Raw genomic sequence first — 20,191 nt, forward strand, 5'->3', positions numbered from 1 at the left:
AGGCATTGTTATTTACAATGCCATTAGCTCAAACTCTCCTAAATGCGAGACCTATTGCATTGCAAATGCTTGTTTCTCCATGTGGCTGTTCGCTTTCTTGCTCTCTCATGCACTATTCCCATACCATCCACGCGCTCTGTGTTGCTGTCTCCCTTGTGTGCTTCTCCCCACTCCTGGTATTGTTCTCTCCCTCCTGTGCTCGTGCCCCGCCGACTTCCTATTGCTTCCTCTCAACCTGTTACTCCCCACTGCTCCTATGTTGACCTAACTTCCCCTGTTCTTTTTAAAAATATGTATTTTTTGGTGGGGCCCCGGCAGCAAATTGTCACCGGGCGTTCAAAAAAGAGCCTTTGCACACTTAAAATGCATTTTCTTAAAGTGGCAGATCCAAGTGGCACCTGCCATCTTGGATATGTGAATAAATATCCTGTTGGCGTGTGCATGCATTGTGCACATGCATGTGCTTACAGAATTTATGAACTGCCAACAGCAGCTATGTTTGTTGCCAATACTAAACAGCTAAAATGCGTTAGCAAAACGCGTTTGTTTTACTAATTTTATTCAGCATCGCCAAAAAACATAGTCAAGCCAAATAGCTTTGTCAATGCTTGTTCTACTTGGAATTTTCCTTGAGTGGCCCACGAGGCTACCTTTGAGGAGGGAGAGTCCTTCTTCCCTCCTCGGAGACCAGGGCCTTTTCCCAGGCCCCCGTTTGTTTCTGCCTACCACAGCAGCAGTCTCCCCCTTTCCTTGCGCAGAATGCCCCGCCCACACTCCTCGTCTGACCTACGCAATGTCCACCCTTGAAAATAAATGAGAAGCCATTGAGGGAGAAAGCCATGCACGATAGATATAGGCCGCCATCTTCTTCATTTCCTCTCTCGCTCCGCTTATTAAGGCAGCTTTTGGGAGCTACACTGGACGCTCCCGAAAGCAGGCCGGGTCGGTCCCCCTCCCTTCGTGAGAGGCGGTGGGCCCCGTCTGCGCGGGAGGAAGACTTCTTAAACAATTAGATCCCTGCGCCGGCTCCTCTGGGCTTCTGAGGGCTCGAATGATCGGGGCAAGTGATGTGCGGTCTCTGCAGCTGGTTCCCTCTCTGCCTCCGTGGCTTCAGGGCCGCAGCTGCATTAACATGATTATCGCAGTAGATTGTCCTCTGAAGCGCTCCAGTCAGTGCTCATTTCCTGCTGACGTGCACCGCCTACATAATAGTTGCCAAACAGACAACGTCATGATTGACGTCATCGTTAATTGAACTTTGCTGCTTGGAGTTTTGCTGGCCCATACTTTTAATGGGTCAAGTGAACTCTATGTCCAAGAATGTAAAAGGCTTGATTTATACTTCTCTGACTGGCGGAACAACGCCAGTATGTGGTGCAAACTTGCCATACCTAGCATTTGATGTCACTGAGACATGGTGGAGATTGCGCTGGTGGGTATACTGCTAATGGTGCAAAATCTACCAGACGAATATCTGCTTGTAGGAAAATATACATCTTATCTAGAAGTGCTCTAGTATCAGATTGCCTACTGCCTAAGCTTCCACTTCACCCTTTACATCAAACAGCTGTTTGGAGGGTCTAGGAACATATCCATCGGAATGACGTACTTTGTATTACTCACCTCATCGTGTTAGGCCTCAGTACTGCAGCATCATCTACAATGGCCTTCTGGAACGCTCATCAGAGGTCCCACATACCTGATGAAACAATGATATCTCTTCTGTTAATATGGCCGGGCGTTGCTATTGGCTAAAGAGTGAGAGGCGAGAGAAATGCTGGGAGAGGCACATGCTCTTTTGAGGGAAAGAGCACAAGCGTACTTACACAAGAAAAAGCAGAGAAAGGAGAAATATATGCACTCCCACAGAGTGCTAAATAAGAATTGAAGGTCAAAAAAGACAAGTAGTTCCATGACGTCGGCAGTGGAATATAGTGCATCTCATCCAGTCAAACGCAAGAGCAAAGATGAAATGCTAAAGGGGAGGGACAAACTTTGGGAGGAAAGCCATTCAGTAAGGAGAAGGGAACTGAGAAAGATAACAAAAGCATCCAATCATAAGCAAGGAGGCGATCCAAAGCCAACTCTATGTAGTATTGTACACTGCTATCTGTGACAGACAGCTGTCTGTAGTCAGAATGCAAAAAGGATGCCACTTGCCTACTGCTCTATTGTATTTGCATTTATATAGGCCTTACTCCCTCCGAGGAGGCATTCAAGCCCTTTGTGGTGGGTAGTACCCTACTCAGGCTAGCCAGGGCTGGTGGTTATTCCAATGTTATTGTTGGTTATTGGGGGTAGTCTTGCGCTCTCTAGAAACTGTTCCATGCATTTTCTACAGTTTCTTTGTGGTTGATTAAGTTAGAAGGAGTTAAGTGAGGCATTTAATGTGATCAGATGCAAACTGATAGAGGGGTGGGAGGATAGAGGTTAGATATTGTTAGATTGCAAGGGATGGTTACAGAGGAGAATTTGTTTTTTGTCAGTAGAGGTATGGTTGGTTTGTGCAAATATGGAAGAGTGTGAAGCAGTTATGCATGCAAAACATGAGGCTATACTCAGACAAGAAGTCATGCAGATACGGTGAGTATGATTCCAAAGAAAGGAATGGGAAAGGAACACTGTAGATATAATTCAAAGCCAATTTTCATGCAGTGGTTTAGAAATCAAGTGGAAGTGGAGGCTTTTGAGATAGCATGGAATCTGAGGGTGTAGAAAGTATAAAAAGAGTGGTTTATAGTTGTCACATGGCTAGCTTGTCACCGGCGTTCAACAGTTTGACCAGGACCTCTTTAACATAAAAACAAGATTTGATAGGAGTTGCTAGATCTACACTGACCCTGTGCACACTTGAGGGGAACAGCTGTGAGTACATATTTGTGTCTACACTGCAATTGTAGGATGTGTACCCACTCCTATGCAGGTCGATGCCAACCACTTAGTGGTCAAGGTGCAGTATGTTCCCAGGATTTAAAACAGGGCTATATATGATTTGTACACAAGCATGCGGGATAGGCGGCTGCTCATCATACGACTTGAGGTTAGATCCCAGCTTACCATGCATTGTCCCTTAGTACAAGCATTGGTATTTAGATTTGAAGATGCTAAACCACTGCAAAAGAATGCAAATGTCTATTACTATGATTCATTATCATATGTCCTACTGTCTTATTACCAGCATAATACCATTCCATAACTTAACAGGTTCTATTAAGAACTGTGTTGGATGCCAATCACAATTAGCCAGCTATTAATGCGTGTATCCTTTTTTTATCATATGTTGTCTGTACATATCTGTAGGAAGGTGGAATCTGACTATATGGTTGCCCCCACTTTTTTCCTGGTGTTTGAATGGTTTTTGACTAGTCTGGCTTGGATCCTGCTATCCAGGACCCCAGCCTATCTGCTTACTCCCTTAAATGATTGGTGTGCATATTAGATGCACTAGTGATTGGATACTGTGGTGCCTTGTGAGCCCCTAGTATATGGTACCTTAGGTACCTAGGGCATTGGTACTTCACAGGCCTACCAGGGGCTGCAGCATGTATTATGCCACCCCTGGGAAGCATTCACAATCTGACACCACAGGCCTGCTACTGCAGCCTGTGTGAGGTAGTGTTAGCACTCCTCACTGAGGTATAGGTTCCTATATCTCACCATACACACACATATAAACCTATCAGTCACCCCTCTAGCAGGCCCTAACAATCCTGAGGGCAGGGTGCTTGGTTTACTATGTGAGGAGGTCCTTCTGCCTGAGCAGGACCCCTCTGCAGCTAGCAGAGTCTATTCTCTACTGCTGTTTGTGGATGCGGTTAAACCATATACTCTTAAGTGCATTATAACCTCGCGGTAAATGCTAACTTTAGAATGACTGCATCAAAAAATGTTGTGTTTGGTGTCAAACAACTTGGAATCCTACTCCCACACCAGTAACTGGTGTGGGAGTAGGATCCCACCCTTCTATAGGGGACGACATGTACCCACTGTACTACACGGTAGAAATCTTCTAGAGCCCTGGCATCACAAAATGGATGCCACCAGCACAGACACCGGGCTGCCCTCCTGCTGCTGACCGAAACTCGCAGTGGAGGGAGCCCAACAAAAGGTTTCCTGTCACAGGGAGGTGTCACCACCTCCCAGACACGATTTAGTTTATTGGAGCTGGGTGGGTGCACTCTTAGAGTGCTTTGAAGTCCTGCACTGGGGGAGCAGTAGGCTCCTCTGTGCATATGCCAGCTCAAACCGGTTCAGGGGCTACCTGCCCCTGCTCTGGCGCGAAACTGGACAAAGGGAAGTGGGTGTAACCACCCACTACCCTGACACTCCTAGAGGAGTGGTCATAGAGCTAGTCCCTCCCCTATCTTCACTATAAGATACCAAGCATTGCCAATGCAATTCAGATTACACCTGGACGACGCTCTATGAAGAAGAATCCTGGCCCTTCAACGTTCTACTATCTCTAGAAGACCGAAGGATCTCCCTTGGAGTCAAGGAGTGACTCCCCTGCTTGGCAGGCACCAAAATTACTGAACTACGGTTGCAAACTTTACCGCTCCCGCCGGAGCCCGAAGTCCCTGCGTCCCCTGAAGGGGATTTCCTGACCTCTTGTCGGCCATTTTGAGTCCCCAGTGAAGCTTTGCAATCTGGACCCCACGAGTGACGAGGAACAGCAATACCAGAGAACCGTGCACTGATTTCAAGTGCAAGCCCTAATCTTCGTTCTACGAATTTGTGCTTTGGACCACTTGTTGTCCAAGTCCTGAGCAGGCCTAGTACCAAAGATCAGCAGCCTACCCCATCCCGAGTGACCGTGGGCTGTTGGTAAACTTTTCCTGCAAAGGCGTCTTCGCGGTTGCTTGCCCGTTGGCTAGTAACTCTCCAGAAGACTTCCACATCAACTTCAAGGTCTTGCCTGGTTGCTCTGGGCCTGCCCTCACTTACCCTTGCTGGGTAAGTCCATCCAACCTTGCTGGTCTGCACCATTGCCAATCTTCACTCTACACGAGACTTGCAGTTGCCAAGGCTTGTTGGCTCCAATCTGGGTGCCGACACCGTCAGCTGCAAACGTCATGGGAACCTCCGAAGCCAGCTGCTGGTCATCTTCGATCCCTCCTGGTCCTCGTGAGCGAAGAGACAAAACACCATCATCGACCTGAAGAGACGCGACAGCTGTGGTCATCCATCTTGCTGGCCACCGGTCACTGGCAAGTGACTCTGAACTCTGTCCCCTCAATTTCTAGGTCTTCTGCAACTCCAATCCATCGTCGGATTCGAACGGACACCTTTCCAGTCGTCACAAGCATCTCCATTGAAAACAGCATCGCGACCCGACACCAAAGGACACCTATGCACCCGGCTTCCCTGGGTGAGGTAACTCGTGCACTCCGGTGCCCAAGTGCGTGGTGGCCCTCGAAATACTTACCCTGTAAGTTGCTTGCTTGTTGACTTTTGCGAAGTGCCCTAGAACTGTAAAATACAAACCGTGACATTTGCCATTGAAACGCATTGAAAACCCGCGTGTGTGTTTAGACACTGCACGCGTCTCCTGTGGGCTGATTACTTACCTGCTAACACTGCAGAAGTGAAGCCCCAGCGATTCCCAAGGCCCTAGGCCTCTTCATTTTGCAAGTCAAGTTTGTTAACCCATTTTTTTAGTATATGGTCTGGTACGCCCCTAGGGCTACAGCCATATTTGTGCTTAATTTATTGAGAACTGTTGATCTTTTGAATGTTTACCTGACTCTAATCTCATAAAGAGATTAGTAGAGTATATTTAGAAATAAATACATATATATTTGATATATATATACCTGTGTGGTGTCTTTTCATTTGGTAATTCAAGAGATTATAAGGTAAAACAAGCTGCTTTACATTCCTCAGAGACTTAGCCTGAAGGCTGCTCTCCACAGCTACCACTAGGATAGCTTTCTTTAAAAGGTTGTCTTTAAACCTATCTACCAAGAGTCGAATTGGACTGGTGCAAGGTGGCCACTATAACTAGTGACCAGCATATGCCAGGCCAACTTCTCACAATATCATTATAACATTTGTTAGAAATTGGGTTTCTGATTGGTAGAGGTAGGCCCCCTGTCCAAGCAGGAACCACAATCCTAGTCAGGGTAAGTGTAGCACACACTAAAAGTTTACCTGTGCTCACCCTCTGGTAGCTTGGAACAGAACAGTCAGGCTAAAATAAAGCGGCAATGTGTAAAGTATTTGTGCACACACTCACACACATACACAGTGACACAGTGAAAATACCACAAAAGTACTCCATGCCAGTTTAGAAAAATAGGCAATATGTATCTGTGTAAAACAGGACCAAAAGGACACAAATCTAATCAAGTTATGAATTTTGTAATTCGGCGAGTGGTGTCCACGGCTTCGTCCAGGCATCAGCGATGCGTCAATATTGCAGAGAAATGCACTGGCTCCAAACAACACTTCAGTGTTGAAGGGTTGGTTGCTTGGGTTGCAGCACCAAAAATTCCCTTCCAAAGGGCTCAGGACTGGATTTGGCACCACTTGGCAGAGCAGGACTCTCAGCAGAGCAGCTCAGGTGCTGGTAGCAAGAAGCAGGGGAAGTCTTTGATATCCCTGAGACTTCAGAAATAGGAGGCAAGCCCAACAAGCCCTTGGAGAACCCTTAGAAATGCAGGATGCAGAGAGTCAAGTCCAGTCCTCTCCCTTCCTGGCAAGAAGCAGCAGGCCACACAGCAAAACATGCAAAATATTCACAGTCCATCCTGGCAGTACAACAGCTCTTCTTCCTGATAGAATGTCCTGTTACAGAAGTGTTCTGAATATATGTTTTCAGAGGTCTAGTTTTATACCCATTTTAGCCTTTGAAGTAGGGAGACTTCAAAGAAAGATCTTAGTAGTGCACAAGACCCTGCCCTTCCCTACCCTGGCTCTAAACACACTACAGGGGCAAAATAAAACTCTTTGTGTGCACAGCCCTATTCAGGTTCAAGTGCTAGCTCCTCCCTCTCACTCTAGCTCAGGAAGACCCGTCAGCCTGGTGATGGGCCATCCAGATATGCAGGACACCTCTCAGCTCCCTTTGTGTGTGACTGTCTAGAGGGAATGCACAAAACCCAGCTGTACCCCACCCAGATGTGTATTCCAGAGACAGGCAGGGACACAGAATGGTTAAAGTAAGAAAATGCCGACATTCTAAACATGGCATTTTCAGACTTGCAATTTAAAAAACAACTTCACTAAAAGATGTGTTTTTTAATTATTAGAGTTTATCACTTGACACAATGTGATACCTGTGGCCTGTTCATCTTGCATATCAATTCGCAAAACAAGACTGTTAATGCTAAGCCGGCTTGCTTCAGAGAGGCCAGATGCTCTTTATGGCTGCCCTGGCCGTTACAATGTACTCCTAGGTATTTGATCATTGGGATTGATTCCTGTCTGTTGGTGCCCAGCTGCCATGGCCCTTTTCTGATGAGGTTCCTGCAAATCACTAGGATTTTAGTTCTCCCGCTATAGATTGCAATATTATTCATTTGACAATAATCATTCAGAGCATTCAAAGAACGCTGTGAACCTATTTGGGTTTTATCAGAAATAATGGTATTGTCAGCATATTGAAGAAGATGGATGTTGACCCCTGCTAGTTTTGGTAGAAAGGCTCTCACAGTAGGTAGATGGTTATTAATGTTGTGAAGTTACAATAAAAAACAAGCATTGGCATAGCCAATAGATCTCGTCTTTGGGACCTTAAAAGTATTTAGCCATGCAACAGTTGATGTTGTTGCACCAAGGATATTGTACTGCATAACTAAATACTTATAAGGTTCCAAAGGCAAGACCTATTGGCTATGCCAATGCTTGCTTTACATGTTCAGACAGGCCATGCTGCGTGTTCCAATGGCGCATAATATTACACATTTGCGCACGCGCAGAACAAGCGGGCTCTTATCGCCCGCTGCGGCTGTTCGCCTCTGTGCACAAGTGTTTGCAGCAGCACTGACACGGGGCTAAGGATGCATAAGGAAACATGCCAGTCAAGCATCAGCATCTTCTCATCCACCCGGAAACAATCCCACAATCTTGCTCTTTTTGAGTGATCATCCTTGCATCATAACAGATTAAGGCCGCAGTTACTTTGGATTATGCTTAATCTAACCTTTATCCATTCACATTTTCACCTACAAGGCACGAGGCCCAGAAGTCAATTGCCGGGGCATAATTTACAGTGACACTGATCTTCCCTTCCGCGCTCTAATTATCTGGATTAAGAAAACACTTTTGAGTAATTATTTTCACATTGGATAAACATTAAGCTTCCCTGGCTTTTTTGGAGCTCTTCCTAACATGAAATAGATCCAGGCGGGCTTAGGTGAACATAATTGACAGCTTAATCTGGAACCCCAAACAAACTAAAACAATACGGAAATGTTTGTCTCGTATCATTTGCAGTCATCACCAACTCTAAACTTCGCAGCCTGGAAGGCTGAATAAAAGTGAAACTCCCACGCCAGCTGCGCACGCAGGATTTTGAATGTAACCGTTTCTGCTTCAATAAAAATGTAACAAAAAAAATTACATACCGCTGATGCATCAACTGCTGACACTCATGTCCTTATTACAAGCGGGCCAGACGGGGGTGAGGTAATTACGTATCATCTAAATACTATTATCGCACAAATCGGAATTCTAATCCAAGCCCAAACTCATTTTTGCACAAGGATTAGATTAAGAATTTAATACCTAGCTTTTTGTTTTGTTCAGATTTATTTAGCGCGAACTCGACCCGAAGGTATTGGAGCGCTTTACACGAGCGGCAGTGACGTTACACAAGGACGCATTCATTTTTGTGTTAGGCACGTTGAGATTAAGTGATTTGCCCAGAATCACAGGATGCTGAGCCGAAGCCGAGACTCGACCCTGCCCCCCCCCCATCCCCAGATCCAAAGTCAGCAGCTCTGGCGTAATGAAGTCCTAAGAAGGCAGGGCAAAAGGAAATGAGTGGTTTGCAGTTTTTGCCTCATTTATGGAGATGAGCTATCTCCGTGGCAACTCAGACGGCATTCCTTAAACACGACACACACCACACACCATTGACCTCCCCTTGGAATAAATATAGCACAGTTGAGCCACATTTTGTCCCACCTCACTCTCTTGATGGCTATTTTTCTCTAAATGAGTTGTCACTCAAAACCAGGTGAGACGTATCTCCCCAACTTGTCCTAAAACCAGCTCAGATCACATATAATTACACACTGAAATCATATCACAGAACCCAATTATCTGTTGGATTTGCAGATCCACCTATAACCTCTTAAAGGAGCGCGCTCCCTGACTGTGTCAAACTCTGACTTCGGGTTCTTTTTGCAATCTGCAGCCTGCCACATGTTTCCCTGCACCGCTGGTGCCCCTGGACCTGGGAGCGGGGAGGGCCGCAGGAGAAGAGAAGGCTCACGGAGATTGGAGGTTACAGGAGGCGCCAGTGCCTCGCGCTGAAAGTGAAAAAAAAAAACAAGTGTGCCGAGGAGAGGAGGAGGCAGCAGCGGGAGGGGAGAGAGGAGGGGGCCTGTGCCTGTTTATCTTGCGGGAGCTAGCAGGAACCCTCTGTTAATTACAAACAGATGGTTTCAAAGCTCGCTCCTGCAAGGGAATCGCCAAATGTGCACATGTTGCCATTGAAAGCAATGCAACGCGTGACCGTTTTTGGGTCTAAAACTGAATCGATTCCTACCGGGGTCCTCTTACGCAGCGCATGTGCGCTGCGTAGGCGAGACCTAAAAAGCAGGGCCAGGATACACCCTTTTTAACCCCCCTCAAAATCAGAATTTTATCTGATGTTTCCCAATTGGTTGTGATCCACACTATTACCCACAAATCAGAATAGAGACTAATAATGGCATTTAGTAGGGAGACTGGAATCGCCACTTATGAAGTTTATGCCACAGCCTTCCCCTGTTCACGCAATCAAAAGCTGTAGTAAAATCAATAAATGCAGCAAACTGGGGATGAGGATTCCTTCTTAATGGCCATGTCTGAAAGGCAGTCCAATGGCATTAAATTATCTTCTGTCCTACATCCACTATGAAGCCAATCTGGGTCGGAGGAATTATCCTTTTTTCCATGGACAATTGTTCAAATCCTTGAAGTAGGATCTTAGCATATGCCTTACCACCTACGTGAACAATGCCATTAAGTTATAGTTGGCAGGGTTATCACAAGATCCCTTTTTATGTTTTGGAACCAGGACCAAGCCTCACCAACTATCTGGAATGGTGCTATACATCCGACATTCAATGAATAATGAGTACCTCATCCCTGCTCATTCCTTGCAAAATACTGTTGTATGCTTGTCTGGTTGAGTGGATCTGGAATTTACACAAGTGGAGATACAAAGGAGTGGATACTCCTAGTAGGTTGTATCTACCATTTTGTTAGGTTCTGCTCAAACAAGGCTTTAGGCAATTTGATTATCTGGTGGTAGTGTTAATGTGTTTGTCGTCTTCGCTGGTGCTACATGTGGTCCTCAGTTGGGTCACAAAGCAGTGAGTATTTTTAATTACCAGTTTTTACGGACAAAATATGCTGCTGTTGAGAATGAATATTTGCCAAGGTTAAACGCCTCAGGCAAAAGAGGGAGAGATTTCTATTTAGGTACTGCCATTTATGTACCACTGCATACGACCTGGGTGGCACTGTCGCAGTGAGGGCTAGGTGAAACTCAACAGGCCACTATGCTGCCACCAGCAAGGCAGGCGTTGGATTTCTTTGAATGCAGTGCTTTTGTGCCATGAGAAAAAGGTAAATGTCACTTTGCCATATGCTGCCAACATACTTGCTTTAATTCTAGTGTCAAAGCATTCCACAGGTAGTACACAATGGTACTGTGGTTTGGTGTGGAGACAGAATGCCTCTGATATGCACCGAGGAAGCACATGCAGAAATGCTTGGTAAGACTGATATAAGTTGACTTTTGGTTTACTGATGGCCCTGGGAGAAGTGATTGGGAATGTTTACTGGTTCACTAGAAATTGGGAGGTTATTTTGGGGCTGAATTTGTCCTATTTGTCAGAGGACTGAACGCCTAAGTGAAGAGTTGTAAAAACTCCAAGGGGCTTATTCACAAGCCCCTTTCACTGACGGTGCGTCACTTTTTATATGGGAAAAAGTGACACACCGTCAACGCAAGGGGCTTGTAAATAAGCCCCTAAATTCTCCGCAGCCTCAGCCTCTACCCTGAGACTGCCAGCAATTAACTTATGTTTGGCCTAAGGGGATTTTGGATGAGGGGATTTCTTTGTGTGTGCGTGTGGGTGTGTGTGTTTGGTAGTATGTGTCAGAGGGGCGAAGTGTCTGCATGTGTGTGTGGAGTACATCATTTGAGCCGGTGATTGCAAGTGGGGCCCAACGACACTCATTTGTGGGGACCAGCACTTATATTTCTTCATCAGATATTAACTGTGAGCAAACGAGAGAAAAACACACAAATGGGAAGGAAGGAGGTAGAGAAAAACTGAAAAACAGGACAAAGGGAGAAAGCAGGGACCGGCAAGAGAGAGAGATGAAGGGACAGTAGCAGTAGTGTCTGGTAGTGGATCAAAAAGGCCTGAGGTTAATTCAGCATTACGCAGTCTTGGTATGCAGCGCACACTGCGGGAACAGAGCTTTGTTCACTGGCGTTCATTCTTTTACAAATTAAGTACTGTGTGTGTGTGTGTGTGTGTGTGTGTGTGTGTGCGTGTGTGTGCGTGTGCGCATGCGCATGTGTGTGTGATACCTCCAATTGAAGGTTGAAGATTTCTTGATTCTATGACAATTGTTTATTGCAGTTTTTTTTTGTAAACTAGTATACCAAACATATTTGATTTAAACATGATTTGAACCCTAAGAGAAAACTATTAAGCTTATGAAATATTAACTGTCTTTCGAAATATTATGTGAAGTTTTTGTTGCACAAGCAAATTGACGCATATTGGGTTCAGCCTTGCTTTTTCCCTGCTCTGGCATCATAGCTGGCTGCTTAACATTACAGTTCTCGTGGCTGATAGTTGGTCTCTGCTGACCTCTCCATTTCAAGGCAGTTTTTCTGACACTTCTTCACATCTGGCATTGGCATCCTACCCATTATCTCCTTGTCTTCCTCCCTATCCAACTGATTATTAAATCAGGTGATCCTGATTATTAATCTTTCAGAAGTAGCTGTGCTTTTACCTTTTCCCGTTTTTAGTAATTGGTTGGTTGTGCCTGCTGGCAATCCTCAGCCGTTTATTTATTAATTTAGTTATTTAGGTTCTTGAGATAGGTTGCCAAGGCACTTGGCATGGTGGCAGAGCATTTTACAGTGATAAAGCATACAATAACATGGGGAAAAACAAGAACCATATCAGAAAACAGGAGGTGTAGGTCGAGCAGAAAGATGGCGTTATCTTTGTAGCGAGAAAGCAAAAGACACACAATTGATGGACAGAATGCAGAACAAATCAAAACATTCACCCCAGTCAAGAGATCTGGGTAAAATCCATCATTCTTTTGCTCACCATGCCACCCCAGTTTAGACCTGACCATATGCAAATCAGTCTTGACCCTGTGCCTCATGGGAACAGTCCAGTCCGAACTGCCAAGCCAGGTCCTCCCTGGACCGGAAACAAGCACCCTAGGACCGGTTTCGGGGTTTCACCCCTCTTCAGCCAGGATAGCTTGATTCCAGTGGCACAGTGAGCCGAGGACTCACGTCTGAGCATACCTGGCGCACTTAGGGCGAGAAAGCAAAAGACACACAATTGATGGATGGAATGCAGAACAAATCAAAACATTCACCCCAGTCAAGAGATCTGGGTTACCTTTGTAGTGCAGGATTTGCAAAAACCAAGTACAACAGTAGGGTGGAGATTGCCAAACGTCTTTTAGGATACGCAGCTTGAGATCGTTTTCGAAAGTGAAGATTGATGGGGCATGTTCGATGAGTGTTGGCATAGCATCCAGAGCCCTGGAGCATTTCCAGAGTATGACTGTTTCAGGAAGGAAGACTTTTTGATTCTGAGAATATCCAGCTTGAGATCTGCTTCTAAAAATTCTCCTTCTGTCAGAAGGCTAGAGGTTTTGTGCTAAATATTCAGATTTGTTTAAATGAACCACCTGATATGTGATGCATAAGGTCTTAAATGCAAAGTGACAGTCCAGTGCTGGGACACTACTGTCTACAGATTAAGACATGGGGCGTGCACTCACTGTGACCTCTTGGATTCTAAGATTAACTCTGTGGGGTTGTTGAAGATAAAACCTCTTGGACTACAACTGCATCGCATCGAGTAAGTTACTTAGTGTACCCAATGCCAATGTTAAAACTACAAAGACTGGCACAGAATCCACATTGGATGGCGCCTAGGAGATGAAAGTTACTGATGCATTCTTCTAGCTCATTGGATACACATATTTCAATAATCTCTGAGAGAAAAGGGAAGTGTGTAATTGGCCTTTAACCATTAAAGACACCTGAGTATGCATTTTACTTCTTTAGAAGAGGGCGTACATGGCTAAGTTTAAGGGAATCCGGGATAGAGTCCTAGTTTAGAGAGGAGTTGGTACTGTGGAGCCAGAGATGGAAGAGAGACATACCAACAACAACGGGGTCTATTATATCGTTCATCCAAATAGCATAACGTGTATATATATATACATATATGACTGCTCCGCTGCACCCTGACGCACTGACGAAGGGAGAACCCAAAACGCGTCTGTGAAGCGCTAAGTAATAAATTGGCCAACAAACTAAACCCGCGAGTGCCGCTGCTTTCTTCCCGGATGGGAGAGAGGGACTATGGAGCAGGATATATATATCCATGCCTCCCTTCCCTTGGTTTTAAAAACTTTAAAAAAAACAATAATGTACTTTTTTCCTTTTTCTGCTTATGTTTCATTGAATGTACAGGTTGAGTAATTATAGAAAACCATATGCAACCAGTGTGAGTAAAATATAGCCTTGTCTGTTGATGGTTTGTTAAACTCTGTTATTAATTAGATCTGTCTTTTTGATCTCATACAGGAACACCACTATGAATCCTCCTGTATCTCACATCTGTGATAAAATTACGAGCACGGGAGTCACCTTTACTCCAAGTCGGCATTTGGATAGTTGTTAAAGGGCACTAGACCCTTCATCATTTTGTTCGTTTCAACTTGTGAGGAAAACCTCCTGTAACTAAGCATATTGAATCTGTCACATAGTCTATCAATAGGCACTAGTCCTTTATCGTTTGTGAATGATTGCAACATCACACTCTTGCACCAACTGGTTAAGAATACGAACTACCAATGAAATGAATTGTATTGTTTAGATTACTTTCTGTACATTTTCAAGTGATTATTTTGCAAATTGCATTGATATGATGTATTTACATAAGCGAAACTCGATTTGTTTATTTTTTCTATGTCTATATTTAAAAAAAAGTGCACTTACTCTATTTAACTGGTGCAAATGGAGATTATGGTCATGTGACCAAGACCACGGACGTGGTCGAAACGCGTCGTTCTCTTCTGCCCTGTGAGGAATAAACTGCTTTGCTGACTAAGTGGGCTCGTGTGGTTTCTTTTCGTGACCAGGAATCGACCTTTCAAAATATATATATATATATATATATATATATTTATATATATATATATATATATCATCGAACCAAATGCCCAAGCATATAGGAGCGCACTCACAGCAAACCGCACCAGCTGGTTCCTCCCACCACAGGTATCACCATCGGCATAATTGAATGGACAGGACCACGCAAGACTGCTCTTTCAAATTTCTTTTACTGAAGACCTGACGCGTTTCAAAGCCTTTGCTTCTTCCTCAGAGGTCACAGCAATGTAAGCATATAATATATATATAGGATGCACGGATCCTGCTCTCTTCCTCCACAATCACCTCCACAGCGCGGAAGGGCAGACTCAGGAAGACAGCATCAGATAGCAAAGGAATAATCAGAGGTTCGTATCTTTTTTTTTTGTTTTTGTTTTTCTTCATTGCATTTTACAAAGAGCAAGTGGACGGCCATGTTGGAAGAAACAGACCTATGCATTTTGGATATATATCTATATATCTATATCTATATCTATATATAGATATAGATATAGATATAGATTATCTACTGGCGGTCGCCAGTAGATAGTTGTAGTTAGGACCGAGTTTCCATAGGAAATCTCAAAATTCTATTTTGAATAACTTTGGCGCCGATTGACGAATCCTCGCGAAATTTTCAAAACTAATGGGGCTCTCCGCTCCGCTCCTACCCTGAAAGTCTCGGGGTGATTCGTCAAGCGGGGGCCGAGAAAAAGGAGGGGTCCCAAAACGCGTTTTCCCCATGGATTTTTCCATAGGGACTTTAGTCGCAGCTACAGCCCGAACGGCTGAACAGAATTACGTGAAATTTGGCAGAGAGGTAGCCATAAGGTCCATGAAGTGCCTTTTGCAGGTTTGGTGTAAATCTGTTCAGTATTTCCAGAGAAAATAGCATTTAAATCAATATATATATCTGTACGCGCGCAGCGTGCGCGCTGGGTGCGCGCACCTTGCCGTGCGCGAGCGCAATTCTGATTGGTTGTTAGATCTTAGTAAACATTCGAATCGGTCGAAACCAGGAAGTGTAGGCCGCCATTTTGTCTCTCGCACTCTGAGGGGGTGAAAAACAAATGTGGAGAACGTGAAAAGGGGGCAGGGTGGACAGGTTCCTGACCCCCTAGCCGTGGTCAGGGGGTCCCAGAAGGACCCCCAAGGGCCAAAAAACAATTATTTTTTTTTCGAAAAATAGCCGAGTGCGCGCACCCTGCGCGCACCACCCAAACGGAAAAAATGCTGCGAAGTTCGCGCAGCGTGCGCGCACTCCGCGATTTATCGAAAAAAAAAAATGTATTTGGCCCTTGGGGACGAAGAGTCGAATTGGACTGGTGCAAGGTGGCCACTATAACTAGTGACCAGCATATGCCAGGCCAACTTCTCACAATATCATTATAACATTTGTTAGAAATTGGGTTTTTGATTGGTAGAGGTAGGCCCCCTGTCCAAGCAGGAACCACAATCCTAGTCAGGGTAAGTGTAGCACACACTAAAAGTTTACCTGTGCTCACCCTCTGGTAGCTTGGAACAGAACAGTCAGGCTAAAATAAAGCGGCAATGTGTAAAGTATTTGTGCACACACTCACACACATACACAGTGACACAGTGAAAATACCACAAAAGTACTCCATGCCAGTTTAGAAAAATAGGCAATATGTATCTGTGTAAAACAGGACCAAAAGGACACAAATCTAATCAAGTTATGAATTTTGTAATTCGGCGAGTGGTGTCCACGGCTTCGTCCAGGCATCAGCGATGCGTCAATATTGCAGAGAAATGCACTGGCTCCAAACAACACTTCAGTGTTGAAGGGTTGGTTGCTTGGGTTGCAGCACCAAAAATTCCCTTCCAAAGGGCTCAGGACTGGATTTGGCACCACTTGGCAGAGCAGGACTCTCAGCAGAGCAGCTCAGGTGCTGGTAGCAAGAAGCAGGGGAAGTCTTTGATATCCCTGAGACTTCAGAAATAGGAGGCAAGCCCAACAAGCCCTTGGAGAACCCTTAGAAATGCAGGATGCAGAGAGTCAAGTCCAGTCCTCTCCCTTCCTGGCAAGAAGCAGCAGGCCACAAAGCAAAACATGCAAAATATTCACAGTCCATCCTGGCAGTACAACAGCTCTTCTTCCTGATAGAATGTCCTGTTACAGAAGTGTTCTGAATATATGTTTTCAGAGGTCTAGTTTTATACCCATTTTAGCCTTTGAAGTAGGGAGACTTTAAAGAAAGATCTTAGTAGTGCACAAGACCCTGCCCTTCCCTACCCTGGCTCTAAACACACTACAGGGGCAAAATAAAACTCTTTGTGTGCACAGCCCTATTCAGGTTCAAGTGCCAGCTCCTCCCTCTCACTCTAGCTCAGGAAGACCCGTCAGCCTGGTGATGGGCCATCCAGATATGCAGGACACCTCTCAGCTCCCTTTGTGTGTGACTGTCTAGAGGGAATGCACAAAACCCAGCTGTACACCACCCAGATGTGTATTCCAGAGACAGGCAGGGACACAGAATGGTTAAAGTAAGAAAATGCCGACATTCTAAACATGGCATTTTCAGACTTGCAATTTAAAAAACAACTTCACTAAAAGATGTGTTTTTTAATTATTAGAGTTTATCACTTGACACAATGTGATACCTGTGGCCTGTTCATCTTGCATATCAATTCGCAAAACAAGACTGTTAATGCTAAACCGGCTTGCTTCAGAGAGGCCAGATGCTCTTTATGGCTGCCCTGGCCGTTACAATGTACTCCTAGGTATTTGATCATTGGGATTGATTCCTGTCTGTTGGTGCCCAGCTGCCATGGCCCTTTTCTGATGAGGTTCCTGCAAATCACTAGGATTTTAGTTCTCCCGCTATAGATTGCAATATTATTCATTTGACAATAATCATTCAGAGCATTCAAAGAACGCTGTGAACCTATTTGGGTTTTATCAGAAATAATGGTATTGTCAGCATATTGAAGAAGATGGATGTTGACCCCTGCTAGTTTTGGTAGAAAGGCTCTCACAGTAGGTAGATGGTTATTAATGTTGTGAAGTTACAATAAAAAACAAGCATTGGCATAGCCAATAGATCTCGTCTTTGGGACCTTAAAAGTATTTAGCCATGCAACAGTTGATGTTGTTGCACCAAGGATATTGTACTGCATAACTAAATACTTATAAGGTTCCAAAGGCAAGACCTATTGGCCCTGCCAATGCTTGCTTTACATGTTCAGACAGGCCATGCTGCGTGTTCCAATGGCGCATAATATTACACATTTGCGCACGCGCAGAACAAGCGGGCTCTTATCGCCCGCTGCGGCTGTTCGCCTCTGTGCACAAGTGTTTGCAGCAGCACTGACACGGGGCTAAGGATGCATAAGGAAACATGCCAGTCAAGCATCAGCATCTTCTCATCCACCCGGAAACAATCCCACAATCTTTCTCTTTTTGAGTGATCATCCTTGCATCATAACAGATTAAGGCCGCAGTTACTTTGGATTATGCTTAATCTAACCTTTATCCATTCACATTTTCACCTACAAGGCACGAGGCCCAGAAGTCAATTGCCGGGGCATAATTTACAGTGACACTGATCTTCCCTTCCGCGCTCAAATTATCTGGATTAAGAAAACACTTTTGAGTAATTATTTTCACATTGGATAAACATTAAGCTTCCCTGGCTTTTTTGGAGCTCTTCCTAACATGAAATAGATCCAGGCGGGCTTAGGTGAACATAATTGACAGCTTAATCTGGAACCCCAAACAAACTAAAACAATACGGAAATGTTTGTCTCGTATCATTTGCAGTCATCACCAACTCTAAACTTCGCAGCCTGGAAGGCTGAATAAAAGTGAAACTCCCACGCCAGCTGCGCACGCAGGATTTTGAATGTAACCGTTTCTGCTTCAATAAAAATGTAACAAAAAAAATTACATACCACTGATGCATCAACTGCTGACACTCATGTCCTTATTACAAGCGGGCCAGACGGGGGTGAGGTAATTACGTATCATCTAAATACTATTATCGCACAAATCGGAATTCTAATCCAAGCCCAAACTCATTTTTGCACAAGGATTAGATTAAGAATTTAATACCTAGCTTTTTGTTTTGTTCAGATTTATTTAGCGCGAACTCGACCCGAAGGTATTGGAGCGCTTTACACGAGCACCAGTGACGTTACACAAGGACGCATTCATTTTTTTGTTAGGCACGTTGAGATTAAGTGATTTGCCCAGAATCACAGGATGCTGAGCCGAAGCCGAGACTCGACCCTGCCCCCCCCCATCCCCAGATCCAAAGTCAGCAGCTCTGGCGTAATGAAGTCCTAAGAAGGCAGGGCAAAAGGAAATGAGTGGTTTGCAGTTTTTGCCTCATTTATGGAGATGAGCCATCTCCGTGGCAACTCAGACGGCATTCCTTAAACACGACACACACCACACACCATTGACCTCCCCTTGGAATAAATATAGCACAGTTGAGCCACATTTTGTCCCACCTCACTCTCTTGATGGCTATTTTTCTCTAAATGAGTTGTCACTCAAAACCAGGTGAGACGTATCTCCCCAACTTGTCCTAAAACCAGCTCAGATCACATATAATTACACACTGAAATCATATCACAGAACCCAATTATCTGTTGGATTTGCAGATCCACCGATAACCTCTTAAAGGAGCGCGCTCCCTGACTGTGTTGACCTCTGACTTCGGGTTCTTTTTGCAATCTGCAGCCTGCCACATGTTTCCCTGCACCGCTGGTGCCCCTGGACCTGGGAGCGGGGAGGGCCGCAGGAGAAGAGAAGGCTCGCGGAGATTGGAGGTTACAGGAGGCGCCAGTGCCTCGCGCTGAAAGTGAAAAAAAAAAACAAGTGTGCCGAGGAGAGGAGGAGGCAGCAGGGGGAGGGGAGAGAGGAGGGGGCCTGTGCCTGTTTATCTTGCGGGAGCTAGCAGGAACCCTCTGTTAATTACAAACAGATGGTTTCAAAGCTCGCTCCTGCAAGGGAATCGCCAAATGTGCACACGTTGCCATTGAAAGCAATGCAACGCGTGCACGTTTTTGGGTCTAAAACTGAATCGATTCCTACCGGGGTCCTCCTATGCAGCGCATGTGCGCTGCGTAGGCGAGACCTAAAAAGCAGGGCCAGGATCCACCCTTTTTAACCCCCCTCAAAATCAGAATTTTATCTGATGTTTCCCAATTGGTTGTGATCCACACTATTACCCACAAATCAGAATAGAGACTAATAATGGCATTTAGTAGGGAGACTGGAATCGCCACTTATGAAGTTTATGCCACAGCCTTCCCATGTTCACGCAATCAAAAGCTGTAGTAAAATCAATAAATGCAGCAAACTGGGGATGAGGATTCCTTCTTAATGGCCATGTCTGAAAGGCAGTCCAATGGCATTAAATTATCTTCTGTCCTACATCCACTATGAAGCCAATCTGGGTCGGAGGAATTATCCTTTTTTCCATGGACAATTGTTCAAATCCTTGAAGTAGGATCTTAGCATATGCCTTACCACCTACGTGAACAATGCCATTAAGTTATAGTTGGCAGGGTTATCACAAGATCCCTTTTTATGTTTTGGAACCAGGACCAAGCCTCACCAACTATCTGGAATGG

The sequence above is a fragment of the Triturus cristatus genome, chromosome 1_2 (genome assembly GCF_964204655.1).
Source record: "Triturus cristatus chromosome 1_2, aTriCri1.1, whole genome shotgun sequence".
In the NCBI taxonomy this organism is placed as follows: Eukaryota; Metazoa; Chordata; class Amphibia; order Caudata; family Salamandridae; genus Triturus; species Triturus cristatus.